Source organism: Oncorhynchus masou, unplaced genomic scaffold (genome assembly GCF_036934945.1).
Source record: "Oncorhynchus masou masou isolate Uvic2021 unplaced genomic scaffold, UVic_Omas_1.1 unplaced_scaffold_1792, whole genome shotgun sequence".
Lineage (NCBI taxonomy): Eukaryota > Metazoa > Chordata > Actinopteri > Salmoniformes > Salmonidae > Oncorhynchus > Oncorhynchus masou.
Window position 1 is genome coordinate 52,650 of NW_027008117.1, and position 26,114 is coordinate 78,763.

Sequence of the window (26,114 nt, forward strand, 5' to 3'; positions counted from 1 at the left end):
CCATCATAATCATTCTACATGTTATAGTATGAACCTGGATCATCATAATGATTCTACATGTTATAGTACGAACCTGGATCCATCATAATGATTCTACATGTTATAGTATGAACCTGGATCATCATAATGATTCTTCATGTTATAGTATGAACCTGGATCATCATAATGATTCTACATGTTATTGTATGAACCTGGATCATCATAATGATTCTACATGTTATAATATGAACCTGGATCATCATAATGATTCTACATGTTATAGTATGAACCTGGATCATCATAATGATTCTACATGTTATAGTATGAACCTGGATCATCATAATGATTCTACATGTTATAGTATGAACCTGGATCATCATAATGATTCTACATGTTATAGTATGAACCTGGATCCATCATAATGATTCTACATGTTATAGTATGAACCTGGATCATCATAATGATTCTACATGTTATAATATGAACCTGGATCATCATAATGATTCTACATGTTATAGTATGAACCTGGATCTATCATAATGATTCTACATGTTATAGTATGAACCTGGATCATCATAATGATTCTACATGTTATAGTATGAACCTGGATCATCATAATGATTCTACATGTTATAGTACGAACCTGGATCCATCATAATGATTCTACATGTTATAGTATGAACCTGGATCATCATAATGATTCTTCATGTTATAGTATGAACCTGGATCATCATAATGATTCTACATGTTATAGTATGAACCTGGATCATCATAATGATTCTACATGTTATAGTATGAACCTGGATCATCATAATGATTCTACATGTTATAATATGCCATAGCCTTTCCAGGCCAAAGGTTAAACTACTGTTATGTGTATGCTATTGTATGGTGTTGTGTCACTAGACTTTGACCAGATATTATTGCATCCAAAGATCAACTGTACATAGAACATAGATACAGAGACACTTGACATCAGGAAGGTGCTCTCTCAGCACAACGGAAAATATCTCAATAACTTGACATGTTCTGGTTGTGAATTCAGGCTACAAGGTAAGAATCTTCCCAGAGATTATTGTAAAGTGTGTAGGGACATTAAGTGTATGATATTGCCTTAGTATAGAGAATGACAGTTAAAATAGTCAAATCTAACAGTCCATTTCACCTGGGACATGTACGTGACAGTTCAATTGTACAAAATGGCTCTAACTAGGCTTAGACAAAAAATAAAAAAAACATCTCGTATTACAGGATTCGTATATCGTTATTTTACCATTTGTAAAAATGTAAATGTATCATAGTTCTAAATCATCTGACAGAATATCAGAACATTTGTTGTTTTCAAAATGTCCATGATTTCCTGTTTCTTGTGTAATTTGGTATGAAACCACTGAACATACTTTTCTTAACATTGTTATTATGAATTAAATTATTTAGTAATAGCATAATAATAGCATACCTGTTGAACAAAGCAACACACTAGAATGAGTGAAAGTATTAATAGAGAAAGTGAGATACTATTATCAATAGTTTCTCTACATGTAGAAGAGGTGAAACATATCAGTCACGACTACATGTTCATGTGATGCATTAAATCACCTGACTGTTTGGATGTGTCTGTAAGTAAATGTTTTATTTCTAAGAGATAATGAATAAAAGAGAATCATTTAACATCAATAATTATTTGTCACTGTCTGTCACGACTTCTGCCGAAGTCGTTGCCTCTCCTTGTTCGGGCGGTGCTCGCGTTCACGTCACGGTCTTCTAGCCATCATTGATCCATTTTTTCATTTTCCATTGGTTTTGTCTTGTCTTCCCACACACCTGTTTTCAATCCCATTCATTACCTGTTGTGTATTTAACCCTCTGTTTCCCCTCATGTCTTTGTTTTATTGTCAGTGTAGTTTTATGTTGTATAGGTGCGCGTCGGGTCCTCGTACCCATGTTTGTTTATGTATGTACATTTTAGTGTGAAGGAGCATGTTACGTGGACTTTATTAAAAGACTCCATTTTACACTCCGTTTGACTCTCCTGCGCCTGACTTCCCTGCCACCTATACACATATGCCTGACACTGTGTTAACCACAACCAACATGTTGGATCTCTGTTTAGGGGTCAGTGCTGTGAAATGAGTTTCTCTGGGGAGAAAGAAGAGGGGGTCCTTGCCTCTAAAATGAATCTCTCTGGGGAACATGTCACAAAGGCTAAGAGGTGAGATGACAATGTTGTTTAATAACATAAAGAGTTTATTTCAAAAACATATTTCACATTTGTCATTTCTTGTCAGAAATAATTTCTTATGAGAACCTTCATGTGTCTGTAAGATTTTAATGTTCTAAGAATTTAAATCATAGCTTTGTGTATGAATTTTTGTTTTGCAAACGCTATATAGCTGGAATTAAATGTTTGTATCCTGTACATTTGAGTGTTATATGTGGTTGTCTCACCAGTACACACACCTTTGCCAGCATACACACACACACACACACACACACATCTACAGTGGGGCAAGAAAGTATTTAGTCAGCCACAAATTGTGCAAGTTCTCCCACTTAAAAAGATGAGAGAGGCCTGTAATTTTCATCATAGGTACACTTCAACTATGACAGACAAAATGAGAAAAAAAAATCTAATTTTTATGAATTTATTTGCAAATTATGGTGGAAAATGAGTATTTGGTCACCTACAAACAAGCAAGATTTCTGGCTCTCACAGACCTGTAACAACTTTAAGAGGCTCCTCTGTCCTTCACTCGTTACCTGTATTAATGGCACCTGTTTGAACTTGTTATCAGTATAAAAGACACCTGTCCACAACCTCAAACAGTCACACTCCAAACTACACTATGGCCAAGACCAAAGAGCTGTCAAAGGACAACAGAAACAAAATTGTAGACATGCACCAGGCTGGGAAGACGTAATCTGCAATAGGTAAGCAGCTTCGTTTGAATAAATCAACTGTGGGAGCAATTATTAGGAAATGGAAGACATACAAGACCACTGATAATCTCCCTCGATCTGGGGCTCCACGCAAGATCTCACCCTGTGGGGTCAAAATGATCACAAGAATGCTGAGCAAAAAATCTCAGAACCACACGGGGGGACCTAGTGAATGACCTGCAGAGAGCTGGGACCAAAGTAACAAAGCCTAGCACCAGCAACACACTACGCCGCCAGGGACTCAAATCCTGCAGTGCCAGACGTGTCCCCCTGCTTAAGCCAGTACATGTCCAGGCCCGTCTGAAGTTTGCGAAAGAGCATTTGGATGATCCAGAAGAAGATTGGGAGAATGTCATATGGTCAGATGAAACCAAAATATAACTTTTTTGGTTAAAACTCAACTCGTCGTGTTTGGAGGACAAAGAATGCTGAGTTGCATCCAAAGAACACCATACCTACTGTGAAGCATGGGGGTGGAAACATCATGCTTTGGGGCTGTTTTTCTGCAAAGGGACCAGGACGACTGATCCGTGTAAAGGAAAGAATGGGGCCATGTATCGTGAGATTTTGAGTGAAAACCTCCTTCCATCAGCAAGGGCATTGAAGATGAAACGTGGCTGGGTCTTTCAACATGACAATTATCCCAAACACACCGCCCGGGCAATGAAGGAGTGGCTTTGAAAGAAGCATTTCAAGGTCCTGGAGTGGCCTAGCCAGTCTCCAGATCTCAACCCCATAGAAAATCCTTTGGAGGGAGTTGAAAGTCAGTGTTGCCCAGCAACAGCCCCAAAACATCCCTGCTCTAGAGATCTGCATGGAGGAATGGTAGTTCTGGGTATCTGCCAGACTGAGAAAAACATAGATACTGTGTTAAAAGTCATCTAATGATTAACTAGGCTATTGAACATTTCATCAAGTGCTGTCGCAACAACCATCAAGCGCCTTGATGAAACTGGCTCTCATGAGGACCGCCACAGGAAAGCAAGACCCAGAGTTACCTCTGCTGCAGAGGATAAGTTCATTATAGTTACCAGCCTCAGATTGCAGCCCAAATAAATGCTTCACAGAGTTCAAGTAACAGACGCATCTCAACATCAACTGTTCAGAGGAGACTACGTGAATCAGGCCTTCATGGTCGAGTTGCTGCAAAGAAACCACTACTAATGGACACCAATAAGAAGAAGTGACTTGCTTGGGCACACAAACACGAGCAATGGATATTAGACCGTGGAAATCTGTCCTTTGGTCTGATGAGTCCAAGTATTAGGTTTTTGGTTCCAACCGCCGTGTGTTTTTCAACAGGACAATGACCCAACACACCTCCAGGCTGTGTAAGGGCTATTTGACCAAAAAGGAGGGTGTTGGAGTGCTGCATCAGATGACCTGGCCTCCACAATCACCCGACCTCAACCAAATTGAGATGGTTTGGGATGAGTTGGACCACAGAGTGAACTAAAAGCAGCCAACAAGTGCTGCTTTTAGTTTTAGACTATTTGAAAAGCTTTCCAGGTGAAGCTGGTTGCGTAGCCGGCGCTACCCAAAACGCAGAAATAAAATATAAAACATTCATTACCTTTGACGAGATTCTTTGTTGGCACTCCTATATGTCCCATAAACATCACAATTGGGTCTTTTTAATTAAATCGGTCCATATATACCCAAATTGTCCATTTATGAACACCGTGAAATCCATGGAAAAATGCACGTTTCCCAACGCAACGTAATTTAAAAAAAAGTTGCCTATAAACTTTGACAAAACACTTCAACCTACTTCTGTAATCCAAGTTTAGGTATTAGTAAACGTTAAACGATCAAATTGATCACGGAGCGATCTGCATTCAATAACTAGAAGTTTAGAAAACGAAGTGCAAATTCTAGTCGACATCTTTTTTGGGTGCACATCTGAAGACCGGATGTGGTATTCAGTGATTCGACCAAGAATAAATGGGCCTGGAAATCACAACACTGGCGACATCGTGTGGAATCTGTAGGAATTGCAAACACAGTTCCATCATTTATGGAAAGCCATAGACAATACAAACACTGGCGGATTGATTTTTTCTTCTTCGATTTAGTGACCAGTTTTTCTTGCGATTTTGACAACGGAACATGTTCTGTTATAGTCACAGACACCATTGAACCAGTTCTAGAAACTTCAGAGTGTTTTCTATGCACACATACTAATCATATGCATATACTATATTCCTGCCATGAGTAGCAGGACGTTGAAATGTTGCGCGATTTTTAACAGAATGTTGAAAAAAGTTATGAGGTGCTTAAACAAAAGAGGTTAAGACACAAAGCGAGAGTGAAACACAGAGACCTACAGACATGACATTTACAGAGAGATTGAGCTGAGCTGTGCTCCAGAACAAACAAATGATGGGGTTTTTAAACCATGGGGAAGGAACTGTGATAGGTCAGGAAATAGGAGGAGGTGTGTCTTCTGATTGATGATTGATTGGGGAAAGCACTACATAAGAGTGCTTTCGCTGATTCAAAGCGCTCTTACAATCAGGGGACCACACAAATGATCTAGCCGGACTAAGCAAATCGGTTAATGGAGCAACTACCGCAGAGAAATTTTTACAGAAGCTACGGTAGTAGCCAACCATCCCTAAAAAGCGGCGTAGCTCTCGTCTGGTGGTAGGTGCAGGGAATGCAGTTATAGCCAAGACCTTGGCATCAACAGGGCGCACCTGTCCATGCTTCTCAGAGGTATCACACAATCCATCCTCTTGATCAACCTCTTTGAACAGAACAGTGTTCGACAAATCTCTCTCATCACCCTCTTGTCGTGCCTGAGCACGAGTGACAGCACAAGCGGGAACACATGTGGATAACTCTGTGCCAGCTCATTCGAGAGAGAGTGGTCACTTTTTATCCAATACTTCCAATACGGTTACTACATTTCCTCCGGCAATATCGTTACCCATTATAAAGGTCACACCTTTCACTGGCAACATAGGGCGTAGCCCCCCTCTGAATATTCCACTGATTAACTCAGAGTGTACTTTCACAAAGTGCAATGGCACTGGGACAAAACCCATTTCAATACCCTGCACTAACACACTGGAACCACACTATGTATCGTCAGACAAGGGCAACACATCAGACAATATAAACGACTGCGCTGCACCAGTATCTAAGAATTTTAACCGGTCGTTGAGGCGCCGTCATTCGTTAGGGACACAAACCCTCGAAAATGAATGGTTCATAACTGCGGTCGGGGACTGAGACTTTCAAACTACAGTTACCCGGAGGCACCTGTTTTGTTGCAGACCTCACAACCGTACGAATCAGAGCAACACCTGTTGGTGGCTTGGCACGAAGAGGCATCCCTTGTTTGCGTTTAAGCAGGAAGCAATCATTAATCATATGTCCTACTTTATGACAATAGAAACATGGACGCTCATTCTTCTGGCGTGCTTGACATACTACTGCTGGCCGACTAGGACTAAAGGTAGGAAACTCAGTGGCTCTACTCTCAGTTTGAGCCGAAAACACACTCTTGTGCGTCAACACAAACGCTTCTGCCAGGGAGGATACTTTCTGTTCGTTTAGGTAAACTACAATGCGTTCGGGTAAGCAATTTTTTAAACTCTTCCAACAAGATTAACTCCCGGAGAGAGTTGAAATCAGTTACCTTACTAGCAGCATGCCATTTATCAAACAGATTTCCCTTGTCTCTAGCAAATTCCACATAAGTCTTACTAGAAGACTTTCTATGAGACCTAAATCTCTGTCGGTATGCCTCAGGCACAAGCTCATAGGCACGAAGAACAGTAGCTTTGACCACTTCATAATTCAAACTGTCCTCCAGAGGTAGCACTGACAAAACCGCTTGGGCTTTACCAGTTAATTTACATTGAAGTAATAGGCACCAAACCTCTTCAGGCCATTTCAATGCTACGGCTATACGCTCAAATACACAAAAATAGGAGTCAACCTCTGACTCTCTGAACAAAGGTACTAAGGCAATCTGCCTACTAATGTCAAACGTGTTTGAGGACACAGCAGGTGAGGACGGCTCACAAACAGGCACAGTAGGACCGGAGGCTAGCCTTGCTGTCTCTGCCTCAAGTTCCATCTGGTGCATTTTGAACTCCAACTGCCTTTGTTCTCTGCCTGCCTCAATTTTACACATCTCCAACTGGAGAGTCTCTCGCCTAATTTGGGCTCTCTTCCACCTCCATTTGGAACTGTGCTAAACGGACATCCATCCTGGCATCACCATTTGACAGTGGGAGAGTGGATCAAAATGGGACAATGTGGCTGGTGTTTTAGCCTCTCCCTCATTATCAGACACCAATGGGCTTACAGGAGCAGCAACATCCGCTACAGGGGTAGTAGGCTCAGGCAGCGGTAACACAAGCACCTGCTCTTCCAACAATACATTTAATACTATCCGTTTCACCTCCGCCTTAACTAAACTCTGCGGAATCGATACTGAATAATGGTCAGCCAAGGTCATTAAATCAACTCTACGACATTTGTCAAAAACCTCCCACGAAGGGTTATCCAAAAAAAGATTTCAAATCAAAAGTAGTCATTTACACACTAATGCTACTTCAGCTATGACGCTCAACACTGAACTATACCACTACAACAATCTACATGAGCGGCATGGGTGTCAGTTATGACAGATCCCGGACGAGGCTCCACTTATGTTACGAATCCCTTTTGGCCCGACAGTCTAGGGGGGATGGTAATGAGACTCGTAACATAACTCATGCAAATTATTATTGTGACAAAGTAAAAGTGTGAACGAAATAACCACGACAACAGAAATCTACCGTCAAACTCTAGGTTTATTTATAAACACACGGTAATGGGGGGAGCAGGAAAGGGGCTGAGCTGGACCCAAGGAAAGAAACAATAAGTATTCAAAAACACCCCTAAGCTAGACTAGCCTACTTTAAAAACAGCTAACTAATTAACCAAAAATACAGTGGGTGGTCCGCCCAGTTCTAACTAGTGTATTTAACAAAGTTCACCTACGGGTAGTGTATGCCCATGGGCGACTTGTCTTGGTTTCCCCCGTTTCCCACCAGCAACAAAAACACCATAACCAAAAACAATACTCACAGGTGATGACAAAGTGCTATGAGGTGCTTAAACAAAAGAGAGGTTAAGACACAAAGCGAGAGTGAAACACAGAGACCTACAGACATGACATTTACAGAGAGATTGAGCTGAGCTGTGCTCCAGAACAAACAAATGATGGGGTTTTTAAACCATGGGGAAGGAACTGTGATAGGTCAGGAAATAGGAGGAGGTGTGTCTTCTGATTGATGATTGATTGTTGACTGATTGGGGAGTGATGATTTTCACCTGAGAGGGGAGAAGGAGAGAAAGAACACACACACAGGATAACTGTATCCGTAACACAGATACTTTAGTTCCCAGAGGTCTTAACCTGCAGAAGGACTATAGTATGTTTAGTCCCCAGAGGTCTTAACCTGCAGAAGGACTGTAGTATGTTTAGTCCCCAGAGGTCTTAACCTACAGAAGGACTGTAGTATGTTTAGTCCCCAGAGGTCTTAACCTGCAGAAGGACTGTAGTATGTTTAGTCCCCAGAGGTCTTAACCTACAGAAGGACTGTAGTATGTTTAGTCCCCTCAGGTCTTAACCTACAGAAGGACTGTAGTATGTTTAGTCCCCAGAGGTCTTAACCTACAGAAGGACTGTAGTATGTTTAGTCCCCTCAGGTCTTAACCTACAGAAGGACTGTAGTATGTTTAGTCCCCAGAGGTCTTAACCTACAGAGGGACTATAGTGTGTTTAGTCCCCAGAGGTCTTAACCTACAGAAGGACTGTAGTGTGTTTAGTTCCCAGAGGTCTTAACCTACAGAAGGACTGTAGTATGTTTAGTCCCCTCAGGTCTTAACCTACAGAAGGACTGTAGTATGTTTAGTCCCCAGAGGTCTTAACCTACAGAAGGACTGTAGTGTGTTTTGTGAAGGGGCATAGTTTGGCTATTGGAGGCATTTGTACATCTTGTTCATTGATGAAAAACATTCACTAGCTCACTATTGTCCAAACCAGTTGTGTTAGACCTGTTGTTTATTCTATAGTAATGGTTTTAAATCAATTATATCTACTGCAGTTGAAATATGAACCATAACCCTTGTTCAGGTTCCATTACTGTATTTGACCAATAGATGGAGATAATGACCACAGTTGCCCTCACCCTGATGCCCAACCTGAATTCTGTCACACCCTTTCTCTTCACCAGCTGAAGAGAGTTTCTCCCCATGCCCTACATGATCTATAGGTTTGAAATAGGCTTATAGCTACCTACTGTTTAATGCAGTGTTCTCAGTTTGTATTTTAAGCATATTTTTAAACTTGTTTGTATCAAATGCAAAGACATTGGCAGCATTGTTCTGAAGATATCTGACAGGCAGATAAACCATGTGATTCTATTTTAAATTTAACTCAGCAAGTCAGTTAAGAACAAATTCTTATTTTCAACGCCAGCCTAGGAACAGTGGGTTAACTGCCTTGTTCAGGGGCAGAACGACAGATTTGTACCTTGTCAGCTCGGGGATTTGAACTTGCAACCTTTTGGTTACTAGTCCAACGCTCTAATCACAAGGCTACCCTGCCGCCCCAATGTTTAACGGAGATCTTCTGTGTGTAAAGTGACGGAAGGGCAAAAAAGCATCTAACGACTCACTGAGCTGTTCTACGAGTGGTCTGAGGCAGGCGTTAGATTATGAGGGTTTTCAACAGCATCATTAATAACGATGGTTTGGGAAACAGCTCTGTTACAAATGCCCTGTGGGTGATTGTTATCAGCACCTCACAACCCCAAACTGCACTCTCCACTCTCCACCCCCATGACTGGAGCCTGAGAGTCTAGGGGGAACCATAAACCATCCTCAACTCTCCCTGAACAGTGTGTTTTGACTGCTTTATACTCCTCTAACTGGGCGAGTCAGAGAGTAACAAACCAGTAAAATAAGTAGAGGAGGGTCGCTCTCTTTCAAGCTCTGAGATTTAATGATGGTCCTACGAAGGTTTGAACAATGAACTTAGCCTAAAGATGATTTTGGGAAACCAGGCCCTGGATAAGAACATCTGCTGAATGACTAAAGTGTGAAATGTAAATGTTTACAAACAGATCTCATAATAATTTCTTGAAAATATTTATATATATATATATATTGATTTCACAAGTGTATCATTTATACAGTTCTTTATGAAAAATGTAGTTCTGAGACTGAGGCAGATATATATTATTACTGTGTAAAACCTAGCAGTACTACTGATTTCTCTGAGAGTGAGGCAGATATATATTATTACTGTGTAAAACCTGGCAGTACTACTGATTTCTCTGAGAGTGAGGCAGATATATATTATTACTGTGTAAAACCTGGCAGTACTACTGATTTCTCTGAGAGTGAGGCAGATATATATTATTACTGTGTAAAACCTGGCAGTACTACTGATTTCTCTGAGAGTGAGGCAGATATATATTATTACTGTGTAAAACCTGGCAGTACTACTGATTTCTCTGAGAGTGAGGCAGATATATATTATTACTGTGTAAAACCTGGCAGTACTACTGATTTCTCTGAGAGTGAGGCAGATATATATTATTACTGTGTAAAACCTGGCAGTACTACTGATTTCTCTGAGAGTGAGGCAGATATATATTATTACTGTGTAAAACCTGGCAGTACTACTGATTTCTCTGAGAGTGAGGCAGATACATAGTATTTTGCATACAAAAACAGGATTATTTGTCTCTGAAATGAAACCATCAGATGATAGAATTTAAACAAACACGTCTGTCATTGAACCATGCTATATTTTGATCGTTAAAAAACAAACAATAAAAGCTAATTTACCAACATTTCTGAAAGTGGATATAGCATTTTGAAATTAAACTTTTCTCATGTTTCCCTATCTGAGCTCAGAGTAGACGAGAGATGTAATGTTGGTCTCTGTTGTGTTGAAGCCCAATCAAGCAGGAGAGACCAGCCTCCCTGTACCCAGCTGTCTGTCCATGAAGAGTGACCAGTCTATGGATCCACCTAGAAACTTCAGAGAGGGAGACTTTTCTATTGAACAAAGGTAAGAAGAACTCATGGTTCATGGTCTGTGAGTTCAACAACACTGTCTCTGAGTTCAACAACACTGTCTCTAGTCATTTCTCCTCTCCCATTTCTCCTCCCATGTTCCCATTTATTTTTGGTGTTTTCATAATCCACAGGATAATCCTTTTTCAATTTTCATAGTCCTAAAACAATATTAAACAAACAAAACATGACCTGTGTGTGTGTGTGTGTGTGTGTGTGTGTGTGTGTGTGTGTGTGTGTGTGTGTGTGTGTGTGTGTGTGTGTGTGTGTGTGTGTGTGTGTCCTCATGTTTTGTCCACAGAAACCAACAGGAGAGATCAGAGTCAGAGATTCTCAGTGGTCAGTCTTCCCAGAGTCATCAAACAGACCTGGCCCCTATATTCAGTGTATGTGGTCCTGTTATGTACATTTGTTTTTGTTTACCTCAGTAAAGTTGATCTGCCAATCATTCATTTGTGTGTTAATGAGAAAGCATTTATCTTGCTTAACTTATTTACTTAACCTATTTCAGTTGCTTGAAGAAAATATTATCACATTTGTGAAGAACGAGCTGAAGATGTTCAAGAGGATTCTGAGTCCAGAACTCCCACAAGGCTTTGAGAGTCAGAAGCAGGAAGTGGTGGACGCTGAAGATGAGAAGCAGGAGAGCAGTGCCAGAGAGGGGGCTCTGAAGATCACACTGCACATCCTGAGGAAAATGAACCAGAAGGAGCTTGCTGACACACTGGAGAAAAGTAAGAGCTGTCTGCCTCATGTTGAATGCTGTTTTATAACAAACATTTAAAAGTGGAAACTAAAGTACAGCTAAAGTAGCGTGTAACACAATGACATTGTAGAAGCCTTAACACAACACCCAGTGAACTCATCAAGTAGCAGCAGGGATGTGTTGTGTTGATTAATTTAGACAGAGATAGAGACACATGAAGAGAGAGAGAGACAGAGGGAAAGAAAGAGAGACAGAGAGAGATAGGAGAGAGACCGACAGAGACAAGAATCTGAAGTCAAATGTCTGCTGTTTGCTGATGATCTGGTGCTTCTGTCACCAACCAAGGAGGGCCTACAGCAGCACCTAGATCTTATGCACAGATTCTGTCAGACCTGGGCCCTGACAGTAAATCTCAGTAAGACCAAAATAATGGTGTTCCAAAAAGGTCCAGTCACCAGGACCACAAATACAAATTCCATCTCGACACTGTTGCCCTAGAGCACACAAAAAACTATACATACCTTGGCCTAAACATCAGCGCCACAGGTAACTTCCACAAAGCTGTGAACGATCTGAGAGACAAGGCAAGAAGGGCATTCTATGCCATCAAAAGGAACATAAATTTCAACATACCAATTAGGATTTGGCTAAAAATACTTGAATCAGTCATAGAGCCCATTGCCCTTTATGGTTGTGAGGTCTGGGGTCCGCTCACCAACCAAGACTTTACAAAATGGGACAAACACCAAATTGAGACTCTGCACGCAGAATTCTGCAAAAATATCCTCAGTGTACAACGTAGAACACCAAATAATGCATGCAGAGCAGAATTAGGCCGATACCCACTAATGATCAAAATCCAGAAAAGAGCTGTTAAATTCTATAACCACCTAAAAGGAAGCGATTCCCAAACCTTCCACAACAAAGCCATCACCTACAGAGAGATGAACCTGTAGAAGAGTCCCTAAGCAAGCTGGTCCTGGGGCTCTGTTCACAAACACACCCTACAGAGCCCCATGACAGCAGCACAATTAGACCCAACCAAATCATGAGAAAACAAAAAGATAATTACTTGACACATTGGAAAGAATTAACAAAAAAACAGAGCAAACTAGAATGCTATTTGGCCCTACACAGAGAGTACACAGCGGCAGGATACCTGACCACTGTGACTGACCCAAAATTAAGGAAAGCTTTGACTATGTACAGACTCAGCGAGCATAGCCTTGCTATTGAGAAAGGCCGCCGTAGGCAGACATGGCTCTCAAGAGAAGACAGGCTATATGCTCACTGCCCACAAAATGAGGTGGAAACTGAGCTGCACTTCCTAACCTCCTGCCCAATGTATGACCATATTAGAGAGACATATTTCCCTCAGATTACACAGATCCACAAAGAATTCGAAAACAAATCCAATTTTGAAAAACTCCCATATCTACTGGGTGAAATTCCACAGTGTGCCATCAGAGCAGCAAGATTTGTGACCTGTTGCCCACGAGAAAAGGGCAACCAGTGAGGAACAAACACCATTGTAAATACAACCCATATCTATGCTTATTTATTTTATCTTGTGTCCTTTACCATTTGTACCTTGTAAAAACACTGTATATATATATATATATAATATGACATTTGTAATGTCTTTATTGTTTTGAAACTTCTGTATGTGTGATGTCTACTGTTAATTTGTATTGTTTACCTTACTTGCTTTGGCAATGTTAACACATGTTTCCCATGCCAATAAAGCCCCTTGAATTGAATTGAATTGAATAGAGAGACAGACAGAGACAGAGAAGAGAGAGACAGACAGAGACAGAGAAGAGAGAGACAGACAGTGACAGAGAAGAGAGACAGACAGTGACAGAGAAGAGAGAGACAGAGACAGCGACAGAGAAAGAGAGACAGAGAGAGAGACAGAGAAGAGACAGAGAGAGACAGAGAAGAGAGAAACCGAGACAGAGAGAAGAGAGAGAGAGAGAGACAGAGAGAGAGAGACAGAGAGAAGAGAGAGACAGAAAAGAGAGAGACCGAGACAGAGAAGTGAGAGACAGAGAAGTGAGAGACAGAGAGAAGAGAGAGACAGAGAAGAGAGAGAACCGAGACAGAGAAGAGAGAAACCGAGACAGAAGAGAGACCGAGACCGAGAAGAGAGACAGAGACCGAGAAGAGAGAGACAGAGAAGAGAGAGACAGAGAAGAGAGAGACAGAGAAGAGAGAGACAGAGACAGAGAAGAGAGAGACGAGACAGAGAAGAGAGCCAGAGAAGAGACAGAGACAAGAAGAGAGACAGAGAAGAGAGAGACAGAGAAGAGAGACAGAGAAGAGAGACAGAGAAGAGAGACAGAGAAGAGAGACAGAGAAGAGAGAGACCGAGACAGAGAAGAGAGAGACCGAGACAGAGAAGAGAGACCGAGACAGAGACCGAGAGAGAGAAAGAGACGAGACAGAGAAGAGAGAGACAGAGAAGAGAGAGACAGAGAAAGAGAGACAGAGAGGAGAGAGACAGAAGAGAGAGACCGAGACAGAGAAGAGAGAGACAGACCAAGACAGAGAGAAGAGAGAGACAGAGACAGAGAAGACAGAGACAGACAGAGACAGAGAAGACAGACAGAGAAGAGAGAGACAGAGACAGAGAAGAGAGAGACCGAGAAGAGAGAGACCGAGAGAGAGAGACCGAGACCGAGAAGAGAGAGACCGAGACAGAGAAGAGAGAGGCCGAGACAGAGAAGAGAGACAGAGAAGAGAGAGACAGAGAAGAGAGAGACCGAGACAGAGAAGAGAGGCCGAGAAGAGAGAGACCGAGAAGAGAGAGACCGAGACAGAGAAGAGAGACCGAGACAGAGAAGAGAGAGACCGAGACAGAGAAGAGAGAGACAGAGAAGAGAGAGACAGAGAGAGAGAGACAGAGAGGAGAGAGACAGAGAAGAGAGAGACCGAGACAGAGAAGAGAGAGACAGACCAAGACAGAGAAGAGAGAGAGACAGAGACAGAGAAGACAGAGACAGACAGAGACAGAGAAGACAGACAGAGAAGAGAGAGACAGAGACAGAGAAGAGAGAGACCAAGACAGAGAAGAGAGAGACCGAGAAGAGAGAGACCCGAAGAGAGAGACCGAGACAGAGAAGAGAGGCCGAGACAGAGAAGAGAGAGACAGAGAAGAGAGAGACAGAGAAGAGAGAGACCGAGACAGAGAAGAGAGAGGCCGAGAAGAGAGACCGAGAAGAGAGAGACCGAGACAGAGAAGAGAGAGACCGAGACAGAAGAAGAGGCCGAGACAGAGAAGAGAGAGACAGAGAAGAGAGAGACAGAGAAGAGAGAGACAGAGAAGAGAGAGACAGAGAAGAGAGAGACAGAGACAGAGAAGAGAGAGACAGAGAAAGAGAGACAGAGACAGAGAAGAGAGAGACAGAGAAGAGAGAGACAGAGACAGAGAAGAGAGAGAGCCCGAGACAGAGAAGAGAGAGACCGAGACAGAGAAGAGAGAGCCAGAGAAGAGAGAGACAGAGAAGAGAGAGACAGAGAAAGAGAGACAGAGAAGAGAGACAGAGAAGAGAGACAGAGAAGAGAGACAGAGAAGAGAGACAGAGAAGAGAGACCGAGACAGAGAAGAGAGAGACCGAGACAGAGAAGAGAGAGACCGAGACAGAGAAAGAGAGACAGAGAAAGAGAGACAGAGAAGAGAGAGACAGAGAGGAGAGAGACAGAGAAGAGAGAGACCGAGACAGAGAAGAGAGAGACAGACCAAGACAGAGAAGAGAGAGAGACAGAGACAGAGAAGACAGAGACAGACAGAGACAGAGAAGACAGACAGAGAAGAGAGAGACAGAGACAGAGAAGAGAGAGACCGAGAAGAGAGAGACCGAGAAGAGAGAGACCGAGACCGAGAAGAGAGAGACCGAGACAGAGAAGAGAGAGGCCGAGACAGAGAAGAGAGAGACAGAGAGAAGAGAGAGACCGAGACAGAGAGAGAGAGGCCGAGAAGAGAGAGACCGAGAAAGAGAGACCGAGACAGAGAAGAGAGAGACCGAGACAGAGAAGAGAGACCGAGACAGAGAAGAGAGAGACAGAGAAGAGAGAGACAGAGAAGAGAGAGACAGAGAGGAGAGAGACAGAAGAGAGAGACCGAGACAGAGAAGAGAGAGACAGACCAAGACAGAAGAGAGAGAGACAGAGAAGACAGAGACAGACAGAGACAGAGAAGAAAGACAGAGAAGAGAGAGACAGAGACAGAGAAGAGAGACCAAGACAGAGAAGAGAGACCGAGAAGAGAGAGACCGAGAAGAGAGAGACCGAGACAGAGAAGAGAGAGGCCGAGACAGAGAAGAGAGAGAGACAGAAGAGAGAGACCGAGACAGAGAAGAGAGGCCGAGAAGAGAGAGACCGAGAAGAGAGAGACCGAGACAGAGAAGAGAGAGACCGAGACAGAGAAGAGAGAGGCCGAGACAGAGAAGAGAGAGACAGAGAGAGAGAGACAGAGAAGAGAGAGACAGAGAAGAGAGAGACAGAGAAGAGAGAGACAGAGACAGAGAAGAGAGAGACAGAGAAGAGAGAGACAGAGACAGAGAAGAGAGAGACCGAGACAGAGAAGAGAGAGACCGAGACAGAGAAGAGAGAGACCGAGACAGAGAAGAGAGAGTCGGAGACAGAGAAGAGAGTCCGAGACAGAGAAGGGAGAGACCGAGACAGAGAAAGAGAGAAACAGAGAGAGACAGAGACACACAGAGACAGAGAAGAGAGAGACAGAGAGAGACAGAGAAGAGAGAGACAGAGAGAGACAGAGACACACAGAGACAGAGAAAGAGAGACAGAGGCAGAGACAGACAGAGACAGAGACAGAGAAGGGAGAGACATAGAGAGACAGAGACAGACAGAGAGAGAGAGAGAGAGAGAGAGAGAGAGAGATACACAGGTGGTTAAGAGAATACATTAATGTAGAACTGTATACCACATTCCTACAATACTGTAGGCAATAAAACATACATAATATTAATATCCTCTGTGTTATTTCTTCATTCAGATGAGCTTGCGGTGATTTGCCAACGTGAACTCAAATCTAATCTAAAGAAGAAGTTTCAATGTGTATTTGAGGGGATCGCTAAACAAGGAAACCCAACACTTCTCAATAAGATCTACACAGAGCTCTACATCACAGAGGGTGGAACAGGAGAGGTCAATAATGAACATGAGCTGAGACAGATTGAGACAACAACCAGGAAACAAGCAAGACCAGAGACTGCAATCAAATGTAACGATATCTTCAAACCCTTAACTGGACAAGACAAACCTATCAGAACTGTGCTGACAAAGGGAGTCGCTGGCATTGGAAAAACAGTCTCTGTGCAGAAGTTCATTCTGGACTGGACTGAAGGAAAAGCAAATCAGGATGTCCAATTTGTATTTTCATTCCCTTTTCGGGAGCTGAATTTGATGAAATGGGAAGAACACACTTTGATTGAACTTCTAAATCATTTCTCAATAGAAACCAGAAAATCAAGAATCTCCAACTACGACAAGTACAAAGTTCTGTTCATCTTTGATGGTCTGGATGAGTGCCGACTGCCCCTAGACTTCCAGAAGAACAAGATCTGTTGTGACGTCACCAAGTCAACCTCAGTGGATGTTCTGCTGACAAATCTCATCAAGGAAATCTCCTTCCCTCTGCTCTCCTCTGGATAACTGCACGACCTGCAGCAGCCAATCAGATCCCTTCAGGGTGTGTTGACCAGGTGACAGAGATACGAGGGTTCAATGACCCACAGAAGGAGGAGTACTTCAGGAAGAGATTCAGTGATGAGGACCTGGCCAGCAGAATCATCTCACACATAAAGACATCAAGGAGCCTCCACATCATGTGCCACATTCCAGTCTTTTGTTGGATTTCTGCAACAGTCCTTGAACACATACTGAAACATAAGAGAGAAGAGGTGCCAAAGACTCTGACTGAGATGTACACACACCTTGTGGTGTTTCATACCAAACAGAAGAATGAAAAGTATCTTGGGAAAGAAGTGACAGGTCCTCCCCTCAGTAAAGAGAGCATTCTGTCACTGGGAAAACTGGCTTTTCAACAGCTTGTGAAGGGCAATCTGATTTTCTATGAAGGAGACCTGAAAGAGGCTGGCATTGATGTCAAGGAAGCCTCAGTGTACTCAGGATTGTGCACACAGATCTTGAAAGAGGAACGTGGTCTGTACCAGGACAAGGTGTACTGCTTCGTGCATCTGAGCATTCAGGAGTTTCTGGCTGCTGTATATGTGTTCCTCTCATTCATCAACAATAATGAAGATTTAATGGCGAATCCTCAATCAACGTCTAGGAACTTTTCTTTGTTGATCAGACACAAGAGTAAAGCTACTGTCTACAAGAGTGCTGTTGATAAAGCCTTACAAAGTGAGACAGGAAACCTGGACCTTTTCCTCCGCTTCCTTCTGGGCCTCTCACTGGAGTCCAATCAGAAGCACTTACGAGGTCTACTGACAAAGACAAGAAGCAGCTCACAGAGCCACGAAGAAACAGTCAAGTACATCAAGGAGAAGATCAGGGAGAATCCCTCTCCAGAGAGGTGCATCAATCTGTTCCACTGTCTGAATGAACTGAATGACCGTTCTCTAGTGGAGGAGATCCAAAGCTACCTGAGATCAGGAAGTCTGTCAGAAGCCAAACTCTCACCTGCACAGTGGTCAGCTCTGGTCTTTGTGTTGCTGACTTCAGAAAAGGAGCTGGATGTGTTTGACCTGAAGAAATACTCCAGATCAGAGGAAGGTCTTCTGAGGCTGCTGCCAGTGGTCAAAGCCTCCAGAGCTGCTCTGTGAGTACATCAAATACATTTAAGTGCTAATGGTCTGGAAGAACTATTCAGTTTAGAGAAAAAATGTATTACTGAATAACACATTGAATGAGTGCATTGCTGTTCATATTTGTATAACAATATGACCACAATATGACCAATATGACATTAGTATAACAATATTCTAGGAGACGGAAGATGAATCTATATGTTGTTTGAGAGAATAAACCAAATGCATCTACCATTGTCCTTCTACACTGCTGGTGTTAAATGAACAGTGTGTTTGTGAAATCATGATGATCTCTCTGTCAGACTGTCAGGCTGTGGAGTCACAGAGGAAGGCTGTGCTTCTCTGGTCTCAGCTCTGAGGTCAAACCCCTCACTCCTGAGAGAGCTGGACCTGAGTAACAATGACCTGAAGGATTCAGGAGTGAAGCTGCTCTCTACTGGACTGGGGAATCCCCACTGTAAACTGGAGACTCTGAGGTCAGTATTCTTGTTGTTTCTCAACAAGTGAGAACTGTTCACCAGATCCACATGTGTTTACCAGGCACATAGTCCACATCATATGTGTTTGGACAGTGAAGCTTCCAGTTTTGAATTTGGAGCTATGCTCCAGCATTTTGGATTTGAGATTGCATGTTTCAGGTAAAGAAGGTCACCTTTAATTTGATGTTAATGGTGAGAGTTTGGCATGTTTTGTTGTTCACTGTAACTATCTCACTAATTGTTATTCATGATTCATTCATGATCTTTCTTAATCATGGCATCATCAGGATTAATTTAATAATAGTAACAATTACTATTGTGCAAAACATAACCCAAAAACACAACCAAATCAAGCTTGATGTATTCATTGTGTGCAAGGAACATGGAACTAAATACAAATCTTTTGACTATTTTAATATAATTAGATTGGTCAGAATACTGATGACTTCTTCAACTGGGGGGACTAAATACGTAAAGGGCATTAAATACATTTCCAAAGGGTGAAACAGATATGTATGAAACGACACTCAAATAAAAGGTGACATTATATACTGTCACCTCTGTAACTCAATTGGACCTTTGTTAGTGTCCAGTGTGTGTATTTGTGAGTGTCCTGTGTGTGTGTGTGTGTGTGTGTGTGTGTGTGTGTGTGTGTGTGTGTGTGTGTGTGTGTGTGTGTGTGTGTGTGTGTGTGTGTGTGTGTGTGTGTGTGTGTGTGAGAGAGAGAGAGAGAGAGAGAGTGTCCGCTGGGTATACACACGCACACACACTGGACATAAACACACACACTGGATACACACACACTGGGTACACACACTGGACACACACAAAAACACTGGACACACACACACACACACACACACTGGACACACACACACACACTCACGCACTGGACAAACTCACATACCCCAGACACAAAACACACACACACTGTACACACACTGTACACGCACAAACACACTGGACACACACACACTGGACACATACACACACCAGACACATACACACACCAGACACATACACACACTAGACACAAAAACACACTGAAAACACACACACACAGTGGACACACACACACACACAAACACTGGACACACACACACACACTAGAAACACACTGGACACACACACACTGGACACACATACTGGACACACACCCACACACACTCACGCGCTGGACACAGACACACACTCACGCCCTGGACACACACACACACACACGTACTGAACACACACACACACACACATACACTAGACACATAAACACATTGAAAAAACCACACACACAGAGGACACAGAAACACACACAGGACACACAAACACAAAACACTGGAAACATACACACTGGACACACACACACTGGACACACACACACACACTGCACACACACACGAGACACATACAAAAAAACTGGACACACGCAAACACACACACACACACACACACACACACACACACACACACACACACACACACTGGACACACACACCCTGGACACACAATCACACACACACTGGACACACACACACACACTAAACACACAAACAATGGACACACACTGGATACAAACTGGATACAAACTGGACACGCAATGGACATTGGACACACACACACACATTGGACACACACACAGACTGGACAAACACTGGACACACACACACACTGGACACTCACACACACTGGACACACACACTCACAAGACACAACCACAAACGCACACACACTGGACACACACACTGGACACACACACACACACACACACTCGACAGACACAAAACACACACACACACACACACACACACACTGCAATACTTCAAATAGTTTGGAACCAAATACTAAACTTTTTACTACTTGAATACACTTTAAGTTAATTGGTCAGAATACGTATGACTTCTTCAAATGGGGGGACTAGACACATGAAGTGCTTCATTTCTCAACGGTGAAAAAAAAGGTGACATTTTCATTTGATTTATTCCACCTTTATTGAACCAGGTAGGCTAGAACAAGCTCTCATTGCATCTGCGACATGGCCAAGATAAAGCATAGCAGTTCAACACATACAACAACACAGAGTTACACATGGAATAAACAAAACATAGTCAATAATACAGTAGAACAAAAGAAAACTAAAAGTCTATATACAGTGAGTGCAAATGAGGTAAGTTACGGAAATGAATAGGCCATGGTGGCGAAGTCATTACAATATAGCAATTAAACACTGGGATGGTAGATGTGCAGAAGATGAATGTGCAAGTAGAGATACTGGGGTGCAAAGGAGCAAGATAAATAAATAAATACAGTATGGGGATGAGGAGGTGGGCTGTTTACAGATGGGCTATGTACAGGTGCAGTGATCTGTGAGCTGCTCTGACAGCTGGTGCTTAATTGATGCTCTGGGGGCGCTATTTCATTTTGGATGAAAAACGTTCCGTTTTAAACAAGATATTTTGTCACGAAAAGATGTCGACTATGCATATAATTGATAGCTTTCGAAAGAAAACACTCTGACGTGTCCAGAACTACCAAGATATTTTCTGTGCGTGCCCTAGAACGTGAGCTTCAGGCAAAACCAAGATGAGACGGCATCCAGGAAATGAGCAGGATTTTGAGGCTCTGTTTTCCATTGTCTCCTTATATGGCTGTGAATGCGAGAGGAATGAGCCTGCCCTTTCTGTCGTTTCCCCAAGGTGTCTGCAGCATTGTGACGTATTTGTAGGCAGATCATTGGAAGATTGACCATAAGAGACCACATTTACCAGGTGTCCGCCCGGTGTCCTGCGCGAAATTGGTGCGCAAAAGCCAGCTGCCAGTATTTTTCCATGGGATACAGAGAGGAAAGCAAGCTTCCACGAACTGCATATCAATGAAGAGATATGTGAAAAAACACCTTGAGGATTGATTCCAAACAACGTTTGCCATGTTTCGGTCGATATTATGTAGTTAATTCGGAAAAAGTTTTACGTTGTAGGTGACTGAATTTTCGGTTCGTTTCGGTAGCCAGACGCAATGTAGAAAACGGAACGATTTCTCCTACACACAGACGCTTTCAGGAAAAACTGCGCATTTGGTATGTAACTGAGAGTCTCCTCATTGAAAACATCAGAAGCTCTTCAAAGGTAAATGATTTTATTTATTTGGTTATCTGGTTTTTGTGAAAATGTTGCGTGCTAAATGCTACTCAAAATGCTATGCTAGCTTTGCATACTCTCACACAAATTAGTCAATTTCTAAGGTTCAAAAGCATATTTTGAAAATCTGAGATGACAGTGTTGTTAAGAAAAGGCTAAGCTTGAGAGCAGACGCATTATTTTCATTTTATTTGCGATTTTCAGAAATCGTTAACGTTGCGTTATGCTAATGAGCCTGAGGCTTTAGTCACGATCCGGATCCGGGATGGGGAGTTCCAAGAGGTTAAAGCTAGTGAGGGAGGTAAGAGTCGACAGCTTCAGAGATGTTTGCAGTTCGTTCCAGTCATTGGCAGCAGAGAACTGGAAGGAAAGATGACCAAGATATACCTGCTGGAGCGCGTGCTATGAGTGAGTGCTGCTATGGTGACCAGTGAGCTGAGATAAGGGGGAATTTACCTACCAGAGACTTGTAGATGACCTGGAGCCAGAGAGTTTGGTGATGAGTATGAAGCGAGGCCAGCCAACGAGAGCGTACAGGTCGCAGTGGTGGGTAGTATATGGGGCTTTGGTGACAAAACGGATGGCACTGTGATAGACTACATCCAGTTTGTTGAGTAGAGTATATAGTGGTGGAAGCTTTTTTATAGATGACATCACCGAAGTAGAGGATCGGTAGGATGGTCAGTTTTACGGGGGTAAGTTTGGCAGAATGAAACATTTGATCTAAAATGCTTGAAAATAGAGGCATATTAAAATGTTAGCTTCACTGTCAAAACAGATATGGGACTGCATACTAAATACAATCTAAATCTGATACCTTTTATACTGGTCTGATCAGTCTACTCAAATATTTGTGCTTTATATTTTTCTCCCTATAATTTCTGATAATGATGCATTAATTTATTAATAGATATGGCAGGTTTCAGGACACTGACATATCTGAATATGTTGAAAAATATACTGCCACTATTTTCACCACTAAAGAATAGCAGTGTGATTTTAATATGATTGTACTCTTTGCAGGCTTTCACGCTGTCTAGTCACAGAGGAAGGCTGTGCTTCTCTGGTCTCAGCTCTGAAGTCAAACCCCTCACACCTGAGAGAGCTGGACCTGAGCTACAATCACCCAGGAGACTCAGGAGTCAGACTGCTCTCTGCTGGACTGGAGGATCCACACTGCAGACTAGAGAAACTCAAGTATGTAGAGGGTTTATGTCAATGTTCATATCAGACATGTTTGAGTTATCAGTCTAGTTAAGACAAACATTCTTATCATAGTGTGTGTGTGTGTGTGTGTGTGTGTGTGTGTGTGTGTGTGTGTGTGTGTGTGTGTGTGTGTGTGTGTGTGTGTGTGTGTGTGTGTGTGTGTGTGTGTGTGTGTGTGTGTGTGTGTGTGTGTGTGTGTGTTCACGTGTATCCCTCAATGACTGTCTGTTCTTCTGCTTACTGCTACAGTGTGGAACATGGTGGAGAGTACACAATGAAACCTGGGCTTAGAAAATGTGAGTGTTGACTTCTGTGAAGAATATGACTAAGAATAAGTCTTAATTCAAGTTAAGTCAAAGACCACCATCATTAATTACTTGGTCATATTACATTTTAAGTTGTAGTTCTATAGAAGCTGAAATCAGGGACAACAAAGTTTAGAAATAATTGCTTTGACAATGTGTGTGTCTGTGTGTGGCGTGTTTGTGATCGTGTTACATTAGAAATGTGTGTGTGTGTGTAATTAATTAATGGGAATAAGTGTGTTTTATATTACCATACAGTATAACAGTTGATCATTCAACAAGTCTCAAGTTACCTTAACTTCTCCTGTTGATACCTAGAAACATCTACATTAAATTCATTTGTGAAAAGTGAATTAACATTCCAATGTGAATGATAATGATTTCTAATATTGTGTCTGGTTTCATCCATCAGATGCCTGTGATCTCACACTGGACCCAAACACAGTAAACAGAAACCTCTCTCTGTCTGAGGAGAACAGAAAGGTGACATGGAGGAGAGAGGAGCAGCCGTATCCTGATCACCCAGAGAGATTTGAGGACTGGGAACAGGTGTTGTGTAGAGAGGGTCTGACTGGGCGCTGTTACTGGGAGGTAGAGTGGAGTGGGAGAGGGGTTGATATAGGAGTGACATATAAAGGAATCAACAGGAAAGGAAACGGTTATAACTCTGTCTTTGGATACAATGACAAGTCCTGGAATCTGCAATGCTCTGACAAGAGTTACTGTGCCTTACACGATGAGGATACCCTATACGAAACATATATCAGGGTCATAGACGTCCTGTCCTCCAGCTTCCACAGAGCAGGAGTGTATCTGGACTGGCCAGCCGGCACTCTGTCCTTCTACTTTGTCTCCTCTGACACACTGACCCACCTGCACACATTCAACACCACATTTACTGAGCCCCTCTATCCAGGGTTTAGGGTTTGGTATGATGTTAACTCCTCAGTGTCCCTGTGCAAGGTGGTCACTGTGTGAAACATCGTGTTTCACTCTAATCATGTGTTTTATGTTTGATCAGAATATGACATTTAAATGCATGGAGTAACACACACACCAGTTTGGACCAGTTTATTCCTGTAAACAATAACCATGGTAACTCTGTGTCTGTCTCTTTCTGTGATCCTGCACCCTGTGAGAACGCACACACACACAGACACACATACACAGACTGACACACACACACACCGGGGACACACACACACACAATTCTACATGGATATAATGTACTTTTCATAATAAAAAATTGCTTCTCCCAATCGCAAGTTGACATTTGACATTAATCTTTCCCTGGAGGCAGACTTCGCAATTTCCTCTAGATATGCCAGCTGAAAAGGAAAGGTAAGGGATCAACCAGGTCCTACATAAAGACAAAAAAACTACAAAAAATCACAAATGTTTACGATATAGGCAATTTTGACTTTGCAGCTGATTAAAAGGGTAGATTCTGATTGAATTTCACTACGTATCTTTGCTATGATGTTTTAGATGTTTTAGAAGCATTTGTGTTGTGCATAATGTTAAAAACTCCATAGGTAGGATAGATAGCTAATTAGATACTGGTAGCTAGCTAATTAGATATTGGTAGCTAGCTAAATTAGATTCTGGTAGCTAGCTAAATTAAATACTGGTAGCTAGCTAAATTAGATACTGGTAGCTAGCTAAATTAGATACTGGTAGCTAGCTAAATTAGATACTGGTAGCTTGCTAATATTAGATTCTGGTAGCTAGCTAAATTAGATATTGGTAGCTAGCTTAATTAGATACTGGTAGCTTGCTAAATTAGATACTGGTAGCTAGCTAAACTAGATACTGGTAGCTAGCTAAATTAGGTATTGTAGCTAGCTAAATTAGATATTGGTAGCTAGCTAAATTAGATATTGGTAGCTAGCTAAATTAGATACTGGTAGCTAGCTAATTAGATATTGGTAGCTAGCTAAATTAGATACTGGTAGCTAGCTAAATTAGATACTGGTAGCTAGCTAAATTAGATATTGGTAGCTAGCTAATTAGATATTGGTAGCTAGCTAATTAGATATTGGTAGCTAGCTAAATTAGATACTGGTAGCTAGCTAAATTAGATACTGGTAGCTAGCTAAATTAGATATTGGTAGCTAGCTAATTAGATATTGGTAGCTAGCTAAATTAGATTATGGTAGCTAGCTAAATTAGATATTGGCAGCTAGCTACATTAGATACTGGTAGCTAGCTAAATTAGATACTGGTAGCTAGCTAAATTAGATACTGGTAGCTAGCTAAATTACATACTGGTAGCTAGCTAAATTATATACTGGTAGCTAGCTAAATTAGATACTGGTAGCTAGCTAAATTAAATACTGGTAGCTAGCTAAATTAAATACTGGTAGCTAGCTAAATTAGATATTGGTAGCTAGCTAAATTAGATATTGATAGCTAGCTAAATTAAATACTGGTAGCTAGCTAAATTAGATATTGGTAGCTAGCTAAATTAGATATTGATAGCT

At 42.1% G+C, this 26,114-nt stretch overlaps 1 pseudogene; it reads left to right on the forward strand.

Annotated features, from left to right (window-relative positions):
• Positions 1–938: 938 nt before the first annotated feature.
• On the forward strand, positions 939–24,899 carry LOC135532263 (NACHT, LRR and PYD domains-containing protein 3-like; annotated as a pseudogene).
• Positions 24,900–26,114: the final 1,215 nt, after the last annotated feature.